We start from the raw sequence: 21836 nt of genomic DNA, 5'->3' as shown, positions 1-21836 counted from the left end.
AGGAAGAAGAAATTTTTTTAAAGGCATAGGAAATGTATTTAAGAAATAATAGCTTTAGGCTTCCCAAGTATTCAGAGAGATACAAACATCTAGATTCAGGAAGCTGAAAAGTCCCTAATTAAATTGAACCCCAAAAGATCCTTTCTGAGGCACATGATTATCAAACTGTCGGAAGTCAAAGACAAAGAATTCTAAAAGCTGCAAGACAAATGTATTAACTCACATACAAAAGGATCTCTATTAGACTATCAGATTTTTCAGCAGACTAGGAGAGAATGGCATGACATATTCAAAGTGCTGAAAATTAAAAAAAAAAATCAGCCAAGAACACTATATTCAGCAAAGCTATCCTTCAAAAATGAAGGAGAAATGAAGACATTCCCAGACAAACAAACACTGACAGGATTCATCACCACTTAACTGATCTTACAAGAAATGCTTAAAGGAGTGGTACAATTGGAAATGAAAGGCTGATTATTACTATAATAAAAACATGTGAAAATATAAAGCTCACCAGTATAGGTAAATTCATAAATCAAACTCAGAATATCCTAGTGCTGTAAAGTTATGCAAATATTTTAATCCTCTAGTATGAAGGTTTAAAGTCAAAATGGTCAAAAATTACAACAGCTACATAATGGGTAAAGAAGTAAATTAAGGAAACAAATATATAAATAGTAAAGAAAAGAGAAAACATCTGGAGTATTTTTATGTGACCAAAATTAAGTTGCTATCAGATTTAAATAAACCATCAGACCCTTTATCCTTATAATAACCACAAAGAAAGATATAACACATATACAAACAAGAAGGAGAAAAGAAACCAAGCTTAGTAACACATAAAACCACCAAACCACAGAGATAAACAATAAAAGAGGAAGAAAGGAACAAAACATTTACGAAATAACCATAACCAGAAAGTAATTTTTTTAATGTTAGGAGTAAGGTATTATCTATCAATAATAACCTTGAATATAAGTGGACTAAATTCTCCAGTTAAAAGGTAGAGAGTGGCTGAATGAATTTTTAAAAGGAACCAACTATATGCTGCCAACAAGCATAACACAGACTGAAAGTGGAGGGATAGAAGAAGATATTCCATACAAACAGAAACAAAAAGCAAGCAGAAATAGCCATACTTATATCAGATAAAATAGGCATCAAGTCAAAAACTGTAAAAAGAGGTAAAGAAGGTCATTATATAAAAATAAAGAAATCAATAAGAGGATGTAACAATTATAAATGTTTATGCAGCCAACACCAGAGCACCCAGATATCTAAAGCAAATATTATTAGACCTAACAGGAGAAACAGAGGGCAATACAATAATAGTAGAGGGCTTCAATATACCACTTTCAACAATGAACAGATCATCTAGACAAAAAATCAACAAAGAAACATTGGACTTAAATTATACCATAGACCAAATGGCCCTAACAGACATTTATAGAACACTGCATCCGACAGAGTACACATTCTTCTCATCTGCATATGGAACATTTTTTAGGATAGATCACATGTTAGGCCACAAAACAAGTCTTAAAATTTTTAAGAAGATAGAGATCATAACAAGTATCTTTCCTAACCATAATGCAATAAAACTAGAAATCAATACTAAAATAAAAACTTCAGAAAATTTAAAAATACATAGAAATTAAACAACTTGTTCTTAAATAACCAATGGGTCAATGAGGGAAGTAAAAGTGAAAAAAAAATTCCTTCAGACAAACAAGAATGGAAACACATCGTATCAAAACCTATGTGACATAGTGAAAGAAGCTCTGAGAGGGAAGTTTAAAATAGTAAATGCCTACACCAAAAAAGAAGAAAGATTTCTAGTAAACAATCCAATGATTAACCTCAAGGAACTAAAAATAATAAGAACAAACTAAACCCAAAATTGGTAGAAGGAAGGACAGAAATAATACAATTCAAAATATAAACAAATAAAATACAGACAAAAAAATGAATTCATATAAAAACCAAAACAAAGATTTGGCTTTTTAAAAAGATAAAAATCAACAAACCTTTACCTACGGTAAAAAACAAGTGAGAGATTCAAATAAATAAAATAAGAGATGAAAAATGAGACATAACAACTGATACTACAAAAATACAAAGGATCATGAGAGACTATTATGAATAAGTATACACCAAAATAATTGATGACATGGAAGAAATGAATAAATTTCTGGACACATATGACCTATCAAAATTAAAATAGAAAATCCACCAAGAAATAGAAAATCTGAACAGACTGATAATGAGTGAAGAAATTAATAACAATATAAATTATTATTTATTATTATCACTAATAAGTCTTCCATCATCAAAGAAAAGACCGGGACCTGAAAGCTTCACTGCTGGATTCCACCAAATATATAAAGTACTAACACCAATTCTCCTCAAACTACTGAAGAAAACTGAAGATGGGAGAATACTTTTAAACTTATTTTATAATGCCTGCATTAATCCGATTCCAAAACCAGACAAGGATACAACAAAAACATAAAACTATAGGTCAATATTGATGAGGAATATAGACACAAGATTCTTAACAAGAGAGTAGCAAACTGAATCCAACAGCATATTAAAAAAATCATTTAGTATGATTAAGTGGGATTCATCCCAGAGAAGCAAGCATGGTAAGCATGGTATAACAAGCTAATCAATAAATATGGTACAACACATTAACAGGAAGAAAAACAAAATCCAGATGATAATATGCAGAAAAGCATTTGAAAAACTTCAACATTCCTTCATGTGATGAACTCTCAAAAAATTAGACATAGAAGGAATGTATCTCAGTAGGTCATATATGACAAAACAACAGCTAACATCATACTGAAGGGGGAAGAGCTGAAAGCTTTTCTTCTAAGATTAAAGACAAGACAAGGATGCCTATCCATCACTTCTATTCAACATAGTACTGGAAATCTTACCCAGAACAATTAGGCCAGATAAATAAAAGGCATCCAAATTGGAAAGGAGGAAGTCAAATTGTCCCAGTTTGCAGATGACAAAACTTTATATATTAAAAACCCTAAAGAATTCATCAAAAAACTCTTAAAATTAACAAATTCAGTAAAGTTGCAGGACAGAAAAACAACATTTAAAAATCACCAGCATTTCTATACACCAATAATGAATTAGCTAAAATGGAAATCAAAAAGGGATCCTATTTATAATGGCTACAAAAAATTAAAAAAATCAAATACCTAGAAATAAACTTAACCAAGGAAGTGAATGATCTATATACCTTTTTTTTTTTTTTTTTTTTTTTCAAGATAGCAGATAGGAGGCAGTGTTAGCATGCCTTTCCCACTGGGAAAGCTGGAAAAATCCACAGACCTTTTGAAAGAAGTGATAGGCTGCAGCCTACTCCATGAGATAGGAAAAAAAATAAAAGTTCCCAGAGTATGAGACGGGGAGATTCTACCTTTGAGCACATATCCCCACTAAGGAATCTGAAAATCCAGGCCACAGAAGAAGGCCTTAATGCTACCAAGAGCTGGAACAAATTTAGGGAGCCTCGTGAAAATAAAAGTAGAAGCAGTCGCAGGAAGTGCCTTGCAGGTATTCTGAGTCTCTAGTATGAACCAAGGAAAGCCATTCCTGACTATATCTCACAGGAGCCCTCAAGAAAGTTAGCCAATGAGCTCAGGGAGGGGTCACAGGGTAAAAGAAGCTCCCAGCTGAATTTGTGATATAATTTTGAGTAGGGATGTACACCCATCAACAGAACTTGGTGGCGAGTGGGAAGAGCACTGCTGACCAGCCTTGAGGGCAGACCAGACGAGGAGGGACGTGACCCAAAAGTCATGCTTGCTATTTCTGCAGGGAAGCTTATGGCCTCAGGCAGGTCTGAGTTCTGTGCATAGGCTATGTGGACCTAAACCTGGTGCTGATAGCAGGACACTTCAGGAGCGAGATTGGCCTTGCCAACTGCAAGGAGCTGGATGAGGCTTACTGCTGCCCGCTACTCCCCAATCCCTTTGTGAAATCTTCTGCATAGCAGAGGCAGATATACTCACCTCTGGATCATTACCCTAGTGGCCTGCAAACCACCCCATGCCTCTTACAGTGGCTGCGGCAGGCCCCACCCAAGGGGAGTCTGAGCTCAGACCCACCTAACCCTGCCCTCACCTGGTGATATTTCTCCACTCATCCTAGTAGATGAACACAAATAACATAAACTTTTGGGAGCTCTACAGCCCTGTCCATCACCTAAGAAACCAGAATAATTCCCCTGGGCAACTTAAAGCAAGCTCAAATCCCACTGCTGCTACTGCAGCTGATGCTGTCTTGCAAGCGCCACCTCCTGGCTGGAGGCCAGCCAACTCAGGCCATCACAATACCTCTCAGCAGAATATCACTGCTCTCAGGAAGGAGAAAACAGCTGTGGGATCTCAGCTTACACCACTGCCTGCAATACCCTGGCTATCCAGGGGTCCTGAGTCTGTCCACATGACAAGTTCACTATTAGTATAACCAGCATTCAAGAAAGCCAGCACACTAAGCCTATTGACAACCAAGGAATCTCAGTCTACGTCACTCCCCTGCCACCTCCATTCAAAGCAGGTGCTGGTATCCATTGCGGGGAGACTTGAAGAAAGGTCACATCACTGGATCCTTTGCAGACATTCTCCATCACCAGCCCAGAGTCTGGTAGCCCTACTGGGTGGCTAGACCCAGAAGATCAATAGTAATCACTGCAGTCCAGCTCTCAAGAAGTCCCATTTTTAGGGGAAGGGAGAGAACACCGTATCAAGAGAACACCCCATGGAACAAAAGAGTCTGAACAGCAGGCTTGAGTCCCAGATCTTTCCACTGGTGGAAGGTTTCTTTCAGCAGTGACCCAAGTGCAGAGCTGGGCACAATAGAGAAAGTCAGCACCTCTACCCCAACAGGCAGGCAGCCTCTGTGATCATGAAGGGTCTTGGAGAAGAGATCCTTGTTCAACCCTGTTACATCACTGCGGACACAACTGGAGTTTCTACCACAAGAATGCAGAGTATATGTGTCTATAGACAGCCTTCCTGGAACAATTCATGGTGATTGCAGCCCAACAGGGGGAGTACTCTCCATATTCAGGCCTGCATAAGAGGCAAGGTCACAATTCCCCGCTACTTGGAGCATCAACATTCCTACACATGAAAAGAGGTGCCCGTATGATCTGAATAGCCAGAACACTGGTACAGGAGTGAGGCTATGAGGTGGATAGCTTTTCTGTTGGCCTGGCAGGGGAACTGAGGTAGCTCACACCCTTCATCCTGGTACAACCTCAGGACATCTAATTGAGAACTCCCTTAGCCACCTTCATCAAGGCTGGGATCCCTGCCCACCACTGAGTATTACATGTACCCACCTGCCTTAGCTACAACCAGTGACTACCAAGGGCTACCTCTCCTATTGGACTGAAGCCTGAATCATCAACTCAGTAAATAAAATACTGGAGTAAAATTAAATAAATAAAGTATACATCACAAGAGAATGAGATAAACTTCAAGAGATCCCTGCCATTCCAACTCCATAGGAGACAGTGAACTTGCCCACACAACAAGTACATAACTACTACAAACAACATTTGGAAAAACCAGCACACAAAGTCTCTCTATAACTAAGGAACTCATACAAAGTCTTCACCCTAAAAGCACCAAGAATTAAATTAGGCTAAAATAAAATATAAACATTAAAGTCAGATCCTTAAGAGGGAAAAAATAAAAAAAAAAAAACACCTCGGTCCCATCAAAAATAAATTCAAGAACAATTTAAAGAAATAGTCTACCCAAATGAGAAGGAACTAGGAAAGTAATTCTGGTAATATGACAAAACAAGGTTCTATAACACCCCCAAAAGATCACATTAGCTCCCCAGCAATGGATCCAAACAAAGAAATCTCTGAAATGCCAGATAAAGAAATCAGAAGGTTGACTATTCAGCTAGTCAAGGAGATACCAGAGAAAGTGAAAAGCAACTTAAAGAAATTTAAAAAATAATCCAGAATATGGATGAAAATTTTTCTAGAGAAATAGATATCATTAAAAAAATCAGAACTTCTCGAAATGAAAGACATGCCATGGAAATACAAAATGCAGTGGAAAGTTTCAACAATAGACTAGAACAAATAGAATAATGAATTTCAGAGCTCAAAGACAAGGCTTTCAAATTAACCCAATCAGACAAAGACAAAGACAATTTTTCTTTAATGAACAAAGTCTCCAAGAATATGGGATTATGTAAAATGGTCAAACCTAAGAATAATTTGTGCTCTGGATGGAGAACAGAAGTATAAAAGTTTGAAAAACTTATGTGAGGGAATAATTGAGGAAAACTTTCTTGGCCTTGTTAGAGATCTAGACCTGCAAATACAAGAAGCTTTAAAAACTCCTGGGAAATTAATTGCACAAAGACCATCACTAAGGCACATCATCATCAAGCTATCTAAAGTCAAGACAAAGGAAAGAATCTTAAGAACTGTGAGAAAAAAGCATCAGGCAACCTATAAAGTCAAACCTATCAGGGTAACAGCAGATCTCTCATCAGAAACCTTGCAAGCCAGAAGGGATTGGGGCCCTATATTTAAACCTTCTTAAACAAAAAAGTTGTCAGCTAAGACTTTTATTATCCAGCAAAACTAAGCTTCATAAATGAAGGAGAGGGAAAATATTTTTCAGACAAACAAACACTGAGGGAATTTGCCCCTACCAACCCAGCACTACAAGAAATCCTAAAAGAAGTTCTAAATCTTAAAACAAAAGTTCAATATACACCAAAATAGAACCTCCTTAAAGAATAAATCTCAGCCAGCCACAGTGGCTCACTCCTATAATCCCAGCACTTTGGAGGGCTGAGGCAGATGGATCACCTGAGGTCAGGAGCTCGAGACCAGCCTGGCCAATGTGGTGACACCCTATCTGTACTAAAAATACAAAAATTAGCCAGGCATGGTGGTGGGTGCTTGTAATCCCAGCTACTCAGGAGACTGAGGCAGGAGAATCGCCTGAACCCTGGAGATGGGGATTGCAGTGAGCCGAGACCACACCATTGCACCTCAGCCTGTGCGACAAGAGGGTAACTCCATCTCAAAATAAATAAATAAATCTCATAGGGTATATAAAACAATAACACAATAAAAAAGAAAGTATCTAGGAAACAACTAACATGATGAATAGAACAGTACTTCACATCTCAATATTAATGTTGAATGTAAATGGCTCCACTTAAAACATACAGAATAGCAGAATGGATAAAACAGCCACTAACCAAATATCTGTTGTCTTCAAGAGATGCACCTAACACATAGGGACTCAAATAAACTTAAGGGAAAGAGGTGGAAAAAGATATTCCATGCAAGTGGAAACAAAAAACAAGAGTAGCTATTTTTACATCAGACAAAACAGACTTTAAAGCAACAACAGTAAAACAAGACAAAGAAGGACATTATACACTGATAAAAGATTAGTCCAACAGAAAGATGCTACAATCCTAAATTCATATGCACCTAACAATGGAGCTCCCAAATTTATAAAACAATAGCTACTAGACATAAGAAATGAGATATACAGCAATATAATAATAGTGGGGGACTTCAATACTCCTCTGACAGCGCTAGGTCGATCATGAAGTTAGAAAGTCAACAAAGAAATAATGGACTTAAGCTATACCATAGAACAAATGGACTTAACAGATATTTACAGAAAGTTCTTCCCAACAACCACAGAATATACATTCTTCTCATCAGCACATGGAGCATTCTACAACATAGACCATATGATAAACCACAAAATCATTCTCATTAAATTTAAGAAAATCAAAATCATATCAAGTATCTTCTCAGACCACAGTAGAATAAAACTGGAAATCAACCCCAAAAGGAACCCTCAGGACTTTATAAATACATGGAAATTTAATAATCTGCTCTTGAATGATTTTTGGCTTAACAATAAAATCAAGATGGAAATTTTAAAATCCTTTGAAAGGAATGATAATAGTGGCACAACTTATCAAAACCTCTGGGATACAGCAAAAGCAGTGCTAAGAAGAAAGTTAATAGCATTAAATGCCTACATGAAAAAGTGAAAAAGCACAAATAAACAACCTAATATCACACCTCAAGGAACTTAAGAGACAGGAACAAACTAAACCCAAACATAGCAGAAGAAAAAAAATAACAAAGATCCGAGCAGAACTAAATGAAAATGAAAGAAAAAAATACAAAAGATAAATGAAACAAAAAGCTGGTTCTTTGAAAAAATAAACAAAATGGATAGACCATTAGTACGATTAACCAAGAAGAGAGTCGATTCAATTAAGCTCAATTAGAAATGAAACAAGAGATATTACAACCAATACCACAGAAATACAAAAGATTATTCAGGGCTACTATGGACAACTTTATGCATACAAACAAGAAAACCTACAGGAAATTGATAAATTCCTGAAAATATACAACCCTCCTAGATTAAATCAGGGAGAAATAGAAACCCTGAGCAGACCAATAACAAACAGCCAGGTTGAATCAGTAATAAAAAAAGCTGCCAACAAAAAAAAAGTCCAGGACCAGATGGATTCACAGCTGAATTCTATCAGACATTCAAAGAAGAATTGGTACCAATCCCACTAAAACTATTCCAAAAAATAAAGAGAGAATCCTCCCTAAATCATTCTATAATGCCAGTATCACCCTAATACCAAAACCCAGAAAGAACAAAACAAAAAAAGAAAACCACAAAACAATATCCCTGTTAAACATAGATGCAAAAATCCTTCATAAAATACTAGCTAACCAAATTGAACAGCATATCAAAAAGATAATACATCATGATCAAGTGAGTTTCATACCAGGGTTGCAGGGATGGTTTAACACATGCAAGTCAATAAATATGATACATCACATAAACATAGTTGAAAACAAAAACCATATGATCATCTCAATAGACACAGAAAAAGCATTTGATATAATCCAGCATCCCTTTATAATGAAAACCCTCAACAAAATAGGCATAAAAAGGACTTACTTCAAAGTAATAAAAGCTATATATGACAAACCCACAGGCAACATAATACTGAATGGAAAAGCATTGAGAGCATTCCCCCTGAGAACTGGAACAAGACAAGGATGCTCACTTTCACCATTTCTATTCGACATAGTACTGGAAGTCCTGACCAGAGCAATCAGACAAGAGAAAGAAATAAAGGGCATCCAGATCGGTAAAGAAGACATCGATTGAATTGTCATTTGTCCCCTTTTATAATAGCTGAAAAAAAATAAAGGAATATACCTAACTAAGGAGGTGAAAGACCTCTACAAGGAAAACTACAAAACACTGCTGAAAGAAATATAGATGACACAAACAAATGGAAACAGGTCCCATGCTCATTGATGGGTAGAATCAATATTGTGAAAATGACCATATTGCCAAAAGCAATCTGGTCATTCAATGCAATTCCCATCAAAATACCATCATTATTCTTCACAGAACTAGAAAAAACAATCCTAAAATTCATATAGAACCAAAAAGGAACCCACATAGCGAAAGCAAGACTAAGCAAAAAGAACAAATCTGGAGGCATCACATTATCTGACTTCAAATTACACTTTGAGGATATAGTTACCAAAACAGCATAGCACTGGAATGAAAATAGGCATGTAGACCAATGGAACAGACTAGAGAACCCAGAAATAAAGCCGAATAGTTACAGCAATCTGATCTTTGTCAAAGTATACAAAAACATAAATTGGGGAAAGAACATCCTACTCAATAAATAGTGCTGGGGAAACTGACAAACCACATATAGAAGGATGAAACTGGATCCTCATCTCTCGCCTTATACAAAAATCAACTCAAGATGGATCAAAGACTTAAATCTAAAAGCTGAAACCATACAAATTCTAGAAGACAACATTGGGAAAACTTCTAGACATTGGCTTAGGCAAAGAATTTATGACTAAGACCCCAAAAGCAAATGCAACAAAAACAAAAATAAATAAATGGAACCTCATTAAACTGAAAAGCTTCTGCACAGCAAGAGAAATAATCAGCAGAGTAAATGGACAACCCACAAATTGGGAGAAAATATTTGTAAACTATGTACTGACAAAAGACTAATATTCATAATGTACAAGGACCTCAAATAAATCAGCAAGAAAAAAACAAATAATCACACCAAAAAGTGGGCAAAGGACAAAAATAAATAATTCCCAAAAGAAGATATACAAATGGCCAACAAACATATGAAAAAATGCTCAACATCACTAATCATCAGGGAAATGCAAATTAAAACCACAATGAGATACCACCTTACACTTTACTAATGAACTTATCATTGTAACCAAAAACCACAGTTACCCAAAATCTATTGAAATAAAAATAGAAAGTAATAAAATTCCATACACTAAGAACTATAAACCTTTTCTGAATGAATGTGAAGACACTGAAAAAATGGAAAGCTATCCAGTGTTCATGAAGTAGAAGAATTCATATTGTTAAAATGACCATACTACCCAAAGCAACCTACAGATTTAATGGAATACCTATCAAAATACCAATGATATTTTTCACATAAATATAAAAGAAATTCTAAAATTCATGTGGAACTACTAAACACCCCAAATAGCCAAAGGAATTCAGAGCAAAAAGAATATTGTAGGAGGTTCTTCATGCTACCTGAAATATGCTACAAAGCTCTAGTAACCAAAACAGCATGATACTGGCATAAAAAACAGATGCATAGACCAATTGAACAGCGTAGAAAACCCAGAAATAAGTTCACATGCCTACAGCAGATATTCAACAAGGGTGCCAAGAATATATATTGGGTAAAAGACAGTCTTTCAATAAATGGTGCTGGAAAATTGCATCATCACATGCAGAAAAATAAGACTAGACTATATGCAAAAGTCAAATCAAAATGAATTAAATACTTAAATGTAAAGCCTAAAACTGTGAAACTACCAGAAGAAAATATAGGGGAAATGTTTCATGACATTTGGCTTGGCAAAGATAATTTTTAAATAACTTCAAAATCATAGGCAGCAAAAGCAAACATAGGAAAATGAGATTATATCAAATGAAAAAGCTTTTGAACAGCAAAGGAAACTATTAACAGAGTGAAGAGATAACATACAGAAAAGGAGAAAATATTAATATTTGCAAACTACCCACCTGAATATATAGTGTATATATCCTGAATATATAGTGAATTTAAACAACTCAAATTTGAAGAAACAATACAACTTGAAAAATGGGCAAAAGTCTCTAATTATCAAAAAGACAAAACAAGCGTTAGTAAGGGTGTGAAGAGAGGCCACAACTTATGCACTGTTGGTTAGATTGTTAACTAGCACAGCCATTAGAGAAAACAGTATAGAGGTTCCTCAAACAATTAAAAACAGAACTACCATAGGATCCAGCAATCCAACTAATGGGTATACATCCAAAGAAAATGAAATAAATATATCAAAGAGATATCTGAAATCCCATGTTTATTGCAGCACTATTTCCAAGACCCAAAATGTGGAAACAACCTTAAGTCTCCAACTAAATGAATGGATAAATACAATGTGATATATATTCACAATGGAATGCTATTTAGTCATAAAAAGAATGAAGTGTTGTCATTTATGAGAACATGTGAACTTGTAGGACATCATGTTAAGTGAAATAAGCTGGACACAGAAAGACAACTACTACATAATCTCACTCATATGTGGAATCTTAAAAAAAAAAAAAAAGGTATCATAGAAGCAGAGCAGAAGAGAGACTAGGGAGGAGAAGAGGCTTAGAAGGATTGGGAGAAGTTGGCCAAAGAGTATAAAGTTAAAATTAGATAGGGGTGGCTGCCATCAGATAAGAACCTGGGACTTAATTGGGAAACCCATTTAAAGCATGTTGAGAGTGGGGAGAACATAAATTGGGTTAAATTTTAAAAAGCACACCAGGGCTACCATATTGAGGAACTATTCATGTGGACAAGCATGGGCACAGGGAGACAAATTGGAAGGTGCTACAGTAATCCAAAGTAAATAGTAATGGACATGGAGAGAGGGGTATATTCTGATGGTGTAGGGATTTGCTGATTAATTAGACATTACATTTGAAATGGAAGCCTAAGGGATGGCTCTGAAGGTTTTGGCTTGAGATACCAAAAGAGCAGGGCTGCCATCTATTAAGATGGGTGAAACCATGGAAGTACCAGGTCTTTGGGAAAAGTCCAGAGTTTTTTGAAAGTCTCATGCCTCTTAGATATCCAATTTTATCAAGATGTTGAGAAGGGGGCTGTATTTCAGGATAGACGTCCACGCTGGAGATATAAATTTGAAATACACCTGCCTATTGATGATTTGCAGGGCCTCAAGGCTGGATGAGATTACCTAGCAAAGGAAGGAGGATAAAGAGGGTCTAAGAATTGAGCCCTGGGCTTCTCCAGTTATTTCTATTGCAGGCCTTCCATGATCTTAAATATAAGCATGTACCACCTCCCTTGCAACCAGATTCAACAGCACTGCCTCTTTTTTCCTTCATTGAAATTACTTGATAAAGTATCTGACCTGGTTAAGCTCACCTCTCTGCCTGCTGTGACCTTACCCCTGCATCAGACTGTACCTGGAGAAATACCATATGTTGAACGGTGAAGCTCACTTTCAATTCATGATCTCTAACCTCAAGAGAACCAACCCTTAATAATGCCCAGCTATTTTATTACATTTAATAGTCCAGTAATTTTCTCAGGTGACTATCGCTCTGCTTCTCTTTTTTCCTTAAACCAATACTCTCCACGTTCACATGTGGATGATCACTTGCTTATTTCACCTAGAAAACAGGACTCACCAGAGGACTTCCACATCTTCCATCTCCTTGTATCTGTGTCCATCTGCTCTGTTTTCCCTTTACAACCATAGATAAACTGTGCCACTACCTAAGGTAAAACCATCCATTGGTGCAGTAAACACTTGCCTTTTTAAACTTTCTCAACACCATTGTTCCATTAATTGAACCCACTGTCTCCCACATCACCAGTTTTTCTGACACTGCTGGATCATTCATATCAGTAATACCTATATACAATTATTTCTCTCATATAGAAAAACTCTTGACCTCACCAATTCTTCCAACTACTGCCTAAGCTTTCTGTCTTCAGTACAATCAAAAAACTCTTAAAAATAGTCTATATGTGCTACCTCCTTCCTCTCCTCCCAGAATTTTCTTCCTTCCAGAATAGTGCCTGGAACAGAGTATGGGCTCACTAATTTTTTTTGTTTCAAATGACTAATGAAATTGTCTTATTTATCCAATAAATGTGTATCTAAATCATTTAATACTAATTTGTTATTCTTGTTTTCCCACTCTCTAGAAGTATCTTTCATACAATTACCACTCAATAAATATTTACTGTATAAATAAATCATAAATTCATTAATTTTTAAAGAAACAATCATGGAAAAATTGATAATATACCAAATAAGAAATAAGTCAGTAAGTGCAAAGAGATTTAGGGACCTATTAGTGTTAACTATTCAGTTCTGTTCAGCAGATATTTACTGAATATCCCCTATGTGTCAGGCACTATGGTTACAAAAGTGAATGAGCACGGTTCCTGACCTTTAGGAATTTATAGAAAAACAACACATAGTATTTGATATGATTTGGCTCTGTGTTCCCACCCAAATCTCATCTCGAACTGTAATCCCCATGTGTCGAGGGAGGGACCCAGTGGGGGGTGATTGGACCATGAAGGCAGTATCCCCCATGCTGTTCTCGGGATAGTGAGGGAGCTCTCACAAGATCTGATAGTTTAAAAGTGGCAGTTTCTCCTGCATTGTCTCTATTGCCGCCTTGCGAAGAGGGTGCCTGCTTCCCCTTTGCCTTCTGCCATGATTGTAAGTTTCCTGAGGCCTCCCCAGCCATGTAGAACTGTGAGTCAGTTAAACCTGTTTGGTTTATAAACTACCCAGCCACAGGTAGTATTTTTTTTTTTTTTGAGACAGAGTCTTGCTCTGTTCCCCTGGCTGAGGCTGGAGTGCAGTGGCGCTCAGGTAGTATCTTTGTAGAAGTGTGAAAATGGGCTAATACAGATAATTGGCAGAGGGGGGTACTGCTACAAAGATAATTTGAAAATGTGGAAGTGACTTTTGAACTGGGTAACAGGCAGACGTTGGAACAGTTTGGAGGCTCAGAAGAAGACAGGCAGATGTGAAAAAGTTTGGAACTTCCTAGAGACTTGTTGTATAATTTTGACCAAAATGCTGATAGTGATATGGACAATGAAGTCCAAGCTGAGATGATCTTCGATGGAGATGAAGAACTTGTTGGGAACTGGAGTAAAGGTCACTTTAGAAACTGGTGGCATTTTTCCCCGGACCTAAAGATCTGTGCAACTTTGAACTTGAGAGAGTTGATTTAGGGTATCCGGCAGAAGAAATTTCTAAACAGCAAAGCATTCAAGAGGTGACCTGGCTTTTCCTGAAAGTGTATTTATGTGCTCTCACAGAGATAGTTTGAAATTGAACTTATGTTTAAAGGGGAAACAAAGCATAAAAGTTTGGAAAATCTGCAGCCTGACTATTTGGTAGAAAAGAAAAACCCACTTTCTGTGGAGAAATTCAAGCCTGCAGAAATTTGCCTAAGTAACAAACAGCCAAAAGTTAATTGCCAAGACAATGCAGGAAATGTCTCCAGGCATTTCAGAGATCTTCAAGGCAGCCACACCCATTACAGGCCTGGAGGCCTAGGAAAATAAAAACAGTTTTGTGGGCCAGGCCCAGGGCCCAACTCCTTTGTGCAGCCTTGGGACATGGCACCCTGTGTTCCAGCCATTCCAGCTCCAGCTGTGGCTAAAAGGGACCAAGGCACAGCTTGGGCTGTGCTTTAGAGGGTGCAAGCCCCAAGCCTTGGTGGTTTCCACATGGTGTTTGGCCTGCAGGTGCACAGAAGACAAGTATTGAGCTTTGGGAGCATCTGCCTAGATTTTAGAGGATGTATGGAAATGCCTAGATATCAACACAGAAGTCTGCTGCAGGGGTGAAGCCCCTGGAGAACCTCTGCTGGAGCAGTGTGGATGGGAATTGTGGGGTTGGAGCCCCCACACAGAGTCTCCACTGAGGCACTGCCTAATGGAGCTGTCTGTCAGAAGACAGCCACTGACCTCCAGACCCTAGAAAGATAGATCCACTGACAGCTTGCAATATGATCCTGGAAAACCCACGGGCACTGAATGCCAGCCCATGAAAGCAGCTAAAGGGACTGTATGCTGCAGACCCAGTAGGGATGCCCAAGGCCTTGGGAGCCCACCCTTTGCATTAGCCTGCCCAGGATATGAGACATGGAGTCAAAGGAGATCATTTTGGAGCTTTAAGAGTTAACGATTGCCCTGTTGGATTTTGGACTTGCATGGAACCTGTGGCCCCTTCGTTTTGTCCAAATTCTCCCATTTGGAATGGGAACATTTACCCAATGTCTGAACCCCCATTTTATCTTGGAAATAACTAACTTGTTTTTGATTTTACAGGCTCATAGGCAGAAGGGACTTATCTTGTCTCAGATGAGACTTTGGACTTGGACTTTTGGGTTAATTCCAGAATGAGTTCACACATTGGGGGAGTGTTGGGAAGGTGTGATTGGTTTCAAAATGGAAAAGGACGTGAGATTTGGGCAATGCCATGGGCAGAATGATAATGTTTGGCTTTGTGTCCCCACCCAAATCTCATCTTGAATTGAAATCCCCACATGTTGAGGGAGGAATCTGGTGTGAGGTGATTAGATCATAGGGGCAATTTCCCCCATGCTGTTCTCATGATAGTGATGGAGTTCTCATGAGATATGATGGTTTAAAATTGGCAGTTTCTCCTACATGTTCTGTCTCTCCTGCCACTTTGTGAAGAAGGTGCCTGCTTCCCCTTCACCTTCCACAGTAACTGTAAGTTTCCTGAGGCCTCTCCAGTCATACAGAACTGCAAGTCAACTAAACCTCTTATGTTTATAAATTACCCAGTCTCAGGTAGTATCTTTATATCAGTATGAAAATTGATTAATACAGTATTATAGGATTTTTAGATGCAAGAAACATCCTAGAGATGATAAAAATAAATCATCTTAAAGGAATGATTAAAGTTAATCTAATACAGAAGAAAAGCGCTTTCCTGGCAGAGTGGAAATAATGGGCAATGGCACAGAGGCATGAAACATGAAGCACACCAGTAAACTCCAAGCAGTTCAATTTTACTAGCACATAAAGTTGGATAAAGGGAGTGTCGGTAATATGGAAAATGAAAAAAATAGGAGTATGTCATGGAGAGCCTTTCTTGACAGGAGAAGTTGCTGTTCTTTGTGTTCATGCATGTAATGGCATGATCGAATTTGTATTTGATGTAGAGTATCTGGACCACTATGCAGAGGGCTTAAAGGAAGCAAGGCTTAGGGTAGGAAAATAAGTCAATTATTATTGTAGTAGTCCGCATAAGAACCTAAATAGAGAAAGTAGCAATAGGAATTGCAAAGAGGAAACTGATTGGAATAATACTTCATAGGAAAATTATCAGGTCTTGTTGGCTGTCTGGATATGCAGGACAAGGGAGAAGAAAGAATCTAGGATGACTAATAGGTTTTATTATTTGAAATGTCAGGGTAGTGGTGAGAGGTGACAGCATGCTGTCAGTCCTCACAGCCCTTGTTCGCTCTCGGCGACTCCTCCGCCTGGGCTCCCGCTTTGGTGGCACTTGAGGAGCCCTTCAGCCCACCGATGCACTGTGGGAGCCCCTTTCTGGGCTGGCCAAGGCCAGAACCAGCTCCCTCAGCTTGCAGGGAGGTGTGGAGGGAGAGGCGTGAGCGGGAACTGGGGCTGTGTGCGGTGCTTGCAGGCCAGCTGGAGTTCCGGGTGGGCGTGGGCTTGGCAGGCCCCGCACTCGGAGCAGCCGGCCGGCCCTGCCGGACCTGGGCAATGAGGGGCTTAGCACCTGGGCCAGTGGCTGCAGAGGGTGTACTGGGTCCCCCAGCAGTGCCAGCCCACCGGCGCTGCGCTCGATTTCTCGCCGGGTCTTAGCTGCCTTCCCGCAGGGCAGGGCTCGGGACCTGCAGCCCGCCATGCCTGAGCCTCCCACCCCCTCCATGGGCTCCTGTGTGGCCTGAGCCTCCCTGATGGGCGCTGCCCCCTGCTCCATGGCGCCCAGTCCCATCAACCAACCAGAGGTTGAGGTGTGTGGGCGCATGGCGCAGGACTGGCAGGCAGCTCCACCTGCAGCCCCAGTGCGGGATCCACTGGGTGAAGCCAGCTGGGCTCCTGAGTCTGGTGGGGACGTGGAGAACCTTTAATGTCTAGCTCAGGGATTGTAAATACACCAATCAGCACTCTGTATCTAGCTCAAGGTTTGTAAATACACCAATCAGCACCCTGTGTCTAGCTATTCTGGTGGGGCCTTGGAGAACCTTCGTGTGGACACTCTGTATCTAGCTAATCTGGTGGGGATATGGAGAACCTTTGTCTCTAGCTCAGGGATTGTAAACGCACCAATCAGTGCCCTGTCAAAACAGACCACTCAGCTCTACCAATCAGCAGGATGTGGGTGGGGCCAGATAAGAGAATAAAAGCAGGCTGCCCGAGCCAGTAGGGGCAACCTGCTCGGGTCCTCTTCCACACTGTGGAAGCTTTGTTCTTTTGCTCTTTGCAATAAATCTTGCTACTGCTCACTCTTTGGGTCCACACTGCTTTTATGAGCTGTAACACTCACCATGAAGGCCTGCAGCTTCAGTCCTGAAGCCAGCGAGCCCACGAGACCACTGGGAGGAACGAACAACTCCAGATGCGCCACCTTAAGAGCTGTAACACTCACCGCGAAGGTCTGTAGCTTCACTCCTGAGCCAGCGAGACCATGAACCCACCAGAAGGAAGAAACTCCGAACACATCCGAATATCAGATGGAACAAACTCCAGATGCGCCACCTTAGGAGCTGTAACACTCACCGCGAGGGTCCGCGGCTTCATTTTTGAAGTCAGTGAGACCAAGAACCCACCAATTCCAGACACATTTTGGTGGCCACAAAGGGATTTTCGCCTATCGCCAAGTGGCGAGACAATCGCCGAGCAGTAAGACCATCGCCTATTGCTGAACGATGAGACCATTACCTATTGCCAAGCAGTGAGTACCATCAGACCCCTTTTGCTTGCTCTTCTGTCCTGTCTTTCCTTAGAATTCAGGGGCTAAATACTGGGCACCTGTCGGCCAGTTAAAAGCGACTAGCGCAGCCGCCGGACTAAAGACTTGGGTTTCAGGCTTTCTGGGAAAGGGCTCTCTAACAATCCCTGACTCTTCGGAGTTGGGACCGTTGGTTTACCTAGAACCAGCTTCCGCTTTTCCTGTACTTCTGGGCTGAGCTGAGGGTCAACAGAGAGGAAAGCCATGCAACTCTGGGGCCCCAACAGCAAGTTGGTTGACCCTGTGGCCATGAGCAGAACTCTCAAAGGCATGTTGCCCAAGCGAGACTCACGCATCTATCCTATCTATCCTGACCCTTGCCCCCTGGGTCCTAATGCCTGCCAGAAAAACTTCCTCTCGCCTCTCTTCTCTGAGGTTAGACCCACTTCTAAAAATTGCTACCTGTCTCTGGTGCTTTTTTAGTTTCTCCTATAAGAATGATTTCTAGTATAAACTCCAGGACTCTGTTACCTTCTTTAGGCACCCGGGCTCACCAATCAGAAAGACATAATTTTTGCCCAAAGCCCCATCATAGTGGGGACTACTGGAATTTTAGGATCCCTCCTCAGACTAACAGGCCTAACAAAAGCTATTCCTGAAGCTAGGATATGAGAAGCCTCAGAAATTGTATCCTTCCTATTCATATAAGTGAGGACAAAAGGTGTCACTCCTCCAACTCTGGAGATCCCTTCCCTCCCTCAGGGTATGGCCCTCCACTTCATTTTTGGGGCATAACATCTTTATAGGACAGGGGTAAAGTCCCAGTACTAACAGGAGAATGCTTAGGACTCTAACAGGTTTTTGAGAATGCGTTGGTAAGGGCCACTAAATCCGATTTTTCTCTAGGAGGACAGGCAAGGGTGCAGGTTTTCGAGAATGCATTGGTAAGAACCCGACCTTCCTCGGTCCTCCACGTGGCCTGGGAGGAAAACTAGTGTTTCTGCTGCTGCGTCGGTGAGCGCAACTATTCCAATCAGCAGGGTCAAGGGACGATTGCGGGTTCTTGGGCAGGGGTTGTTTCTGCTGCTGCGTCGGTGAGTGCAACTATTCTGATCAGCAGGGTCCAGGGACCATTGCGGGTTCTTGGGCAGGGGAGAAACAAAATAAACCAAAACTGCGGGCAGTTTTGTCTTTCAGATGGGAAACACTCAGGCATCAACAGGCTCACCCTTGAGATGCATCCTAAGCCATTGGGACCAATTTGACCCATAAACCCTGAAAAAGAGGTGGATCATTTTTTCTGCACTATGACTTGGCCCCAATATTCTCTCTCTGATGGGGAAAAATGGCCACCTGAGGGAAGTAGAAATTACAATACTATCCTGCAGCTTGACCTTTTCTGTAAAACGGAAGGCAAATGGAGTGAAATACCTTATATCCAAGCTTTCTTTTCATTGAGGGAGAATACACAACTATGCAAAGCTTACAATTTACATCCTACAGGAGGACCTCTCAGCTTACCCCCATATCCTAGCCTCCCTATAGCTCCCCTTCCTATTAATGATAATCCTCTTCTAATCTCCCCTGCCCAGAAGGAAATAAGCAAAGAAATCTCCAAAGGTCCACAAAAACCCCCGGGCTATTGGCTATGTCCCCTTCAAGCTGTAGGGGGAGGGGAATTTGGCCCAACCTGGGTACCTGTCCCCTTCTCCCTCTCTGATTTAAAACAGATCAAGGCAGGCCTGGGGAAGTTTTCAGATGATCCTGATAGGTACATAGATGTCCTATAGGGTCTAGGGCAAACCTTTGACCTCACTTGGAGAGATGTCATGCTACTGTTAGATCGAACCCTGGCCTTTAATGAAAAGAATGCGGCTTTAGCTGCAGCCCAAGAGTTTGGAGGTACCTGATATCTTAGTCAAGTAAATGATAGAATGACAGCTGAAGAAAGGGACAAATTCCCTACTGGTCAGCAAGCCATCCCCAGTATGGATCCCCACTGGGACCTTGACTCAGATCATGGGGACTGGAGTCATAAACATCTGTTGACGTGTGTTCTAGAAGGACTGAGGAGAATTAGAAAAAGCCCGTGAATTATTCAATGATATCCACCATGACTCAGGGAAAGGAAGGAAATCCTTCTGCCTTCCTTGAGCAGCTATGAGAGGCCTTAAGAAAATATACTCCCCTGTCACCTGAATCACTCGTGGGTCAATTGAGTCTAAAAGATAAGTTTATTACCCAATCAGCCACAGATATCAGGAGAAAGTTCCAAAAGCAAGCCCTGAGCCCTGAACAAAATCTAGAGGCATTACTAAATCTGGCAACCTTGGTGTTCTATAATAGGGACCAAGAGGAACAGGCCCAAAAGGAAAAGCGAGATCAGAGAAAGGCTGCAGCCTTAGTCATGGCCCTCAGACAAACAAACCTTGGTGGATCAGAGAGGACAGAAAATGGAGGAGGCCAATCACCTGGTAGGGCTTGTTATCAGTGTGGTTTACTAGAACACTTTAAAAAAGATTGTCCAATGAGAAACAAGCTGCCCCCTCGTCCATGTCCACTATGCCGAGGCAATCACTGGACGGTGCACTGCCCCAGAGGACGAAGGTTCCCTGGGTCAGAAGCCCCAACCAGATGACCCAACAACAGGACTGAGGGTGCCCGGGGCAAGCACCAGCTCATGTCATCACCCTCACTGAGCCCTGGGTATGTTTAACTATTGAGGGCCAGGAAATTGACTTACTCATGGACAATGGCGCGGCATTCTCAGTGTTAATCTTCTGTCCTGAATGACTGTCCTCAAGGTCCATTACCATCCGAGGAATCCTGGGACAGCCTGTAACCAGGTATTTCTCCCACCTTCTCAGTTGTAATTGGGAGACTTTGCTCTTTTCACATGCCTTTCTTGTTATGCCTGAGTCCCACACCCTTATTAGAGAGGGATATATTAGCCAAGGCTGGAGCTATTATCTACATGAATATGGGGAACAAGTTACCCATTTGTTGTCCCCTATTTGAGGAGGGAATCAACCCTGAAGTCTGGGCATTGGAAGGACAATTTAGAAGGGCAAAAAATGCCTGCCCAGTCCAAATCAGGTTAAAAGATCCCACCACTTTTCCTTATCAAAGGCAATATCCCTTAAGGCCTGAAGCTCATAAAGGATTAAATATTGTTAAACATTTGAAAGCTCAAGGCTTAGTAAGGAAATGCAGCAGTCCCTGCAACACCCCAATTCTGGGAGTACAAAAACCAAACAGTCAGTGGAGACTAGTGCAAGATCTTAGACTCATTAATGAGGCAGTAATTCCACTATATCCAGTTGTACCCAACCCCTATACCCTGCTCTCTCAAATACCAGAGGAAGCAGAATGGTTCATGGTTCTGGACCTCAAGGATGCCTTCTTCTGTACTCCCCTGCACTCTGACTCCCAGGATCCCACAGACCACATGTCCCAACTTACGTGGACAGTCTTGCCCCAAGGGTTTAGGGATAGCCCTCATCTGTTTGGTCAGGCACTGGCCCAAGATCTAAGCCACTTCTCAAGTCCAGGCACTCTGGTCCTTCAATATGTGGATGATTTACTTTTGGCTACCAGTTCGGAAGCCTCGTGCTGGCAGGCTATTCTAGATCTCTTGAACTTTCTAGCTAATCAAGGGTACAAGGTGTCTAGGTTGAAGGCCCAGCTTTGCCTACAGCAGGTTAAA

General features: G+C 40.6%; 1 protein-coding gene across 32 annotated transcripts in view; it reads right to left on the bottom strand.

Moving 5' to 3' along the window:
• Positions 1 to 21836, bottom strand: part of IL15 (interleukin 15) — a 104827-nt gene that overhangs the window by 26392 nt on the left and 56599 nt on the right. The window contains exon 1 of one of the 32 annotated variants that reach the window (XM_016952256.4): positions 17828 to 17964. The exons of the other annotated variants lie outside the window; for them this stretch is intronic. The gene's annotated coding sequence lies outside the window, so the exon portion shown is untranslated. Of the gene's footprint in view, positions 1 to 17827; positions 17965 to 21836 lie in introns of those variants that run through there. 32 annotated transcript variants of the gene reach the window in all.

Source organism: Pan troglodytes, chromosome 3, assembly GCF_028858775.2.
Source record: "Pan troglodytes isolate AG18354 chromosome 3, NHGRI_mPanTro3-v2.0_pri, whole genome shotgun sequence".
NCBI lineage: Eukaryota > Metazoa > Chordata > Mammalia > Primates > Hominidae > Pan > Pan troglodytes.
This window is presented reverse-complemented; position numbering and strand designations above follow the sequence as displayed.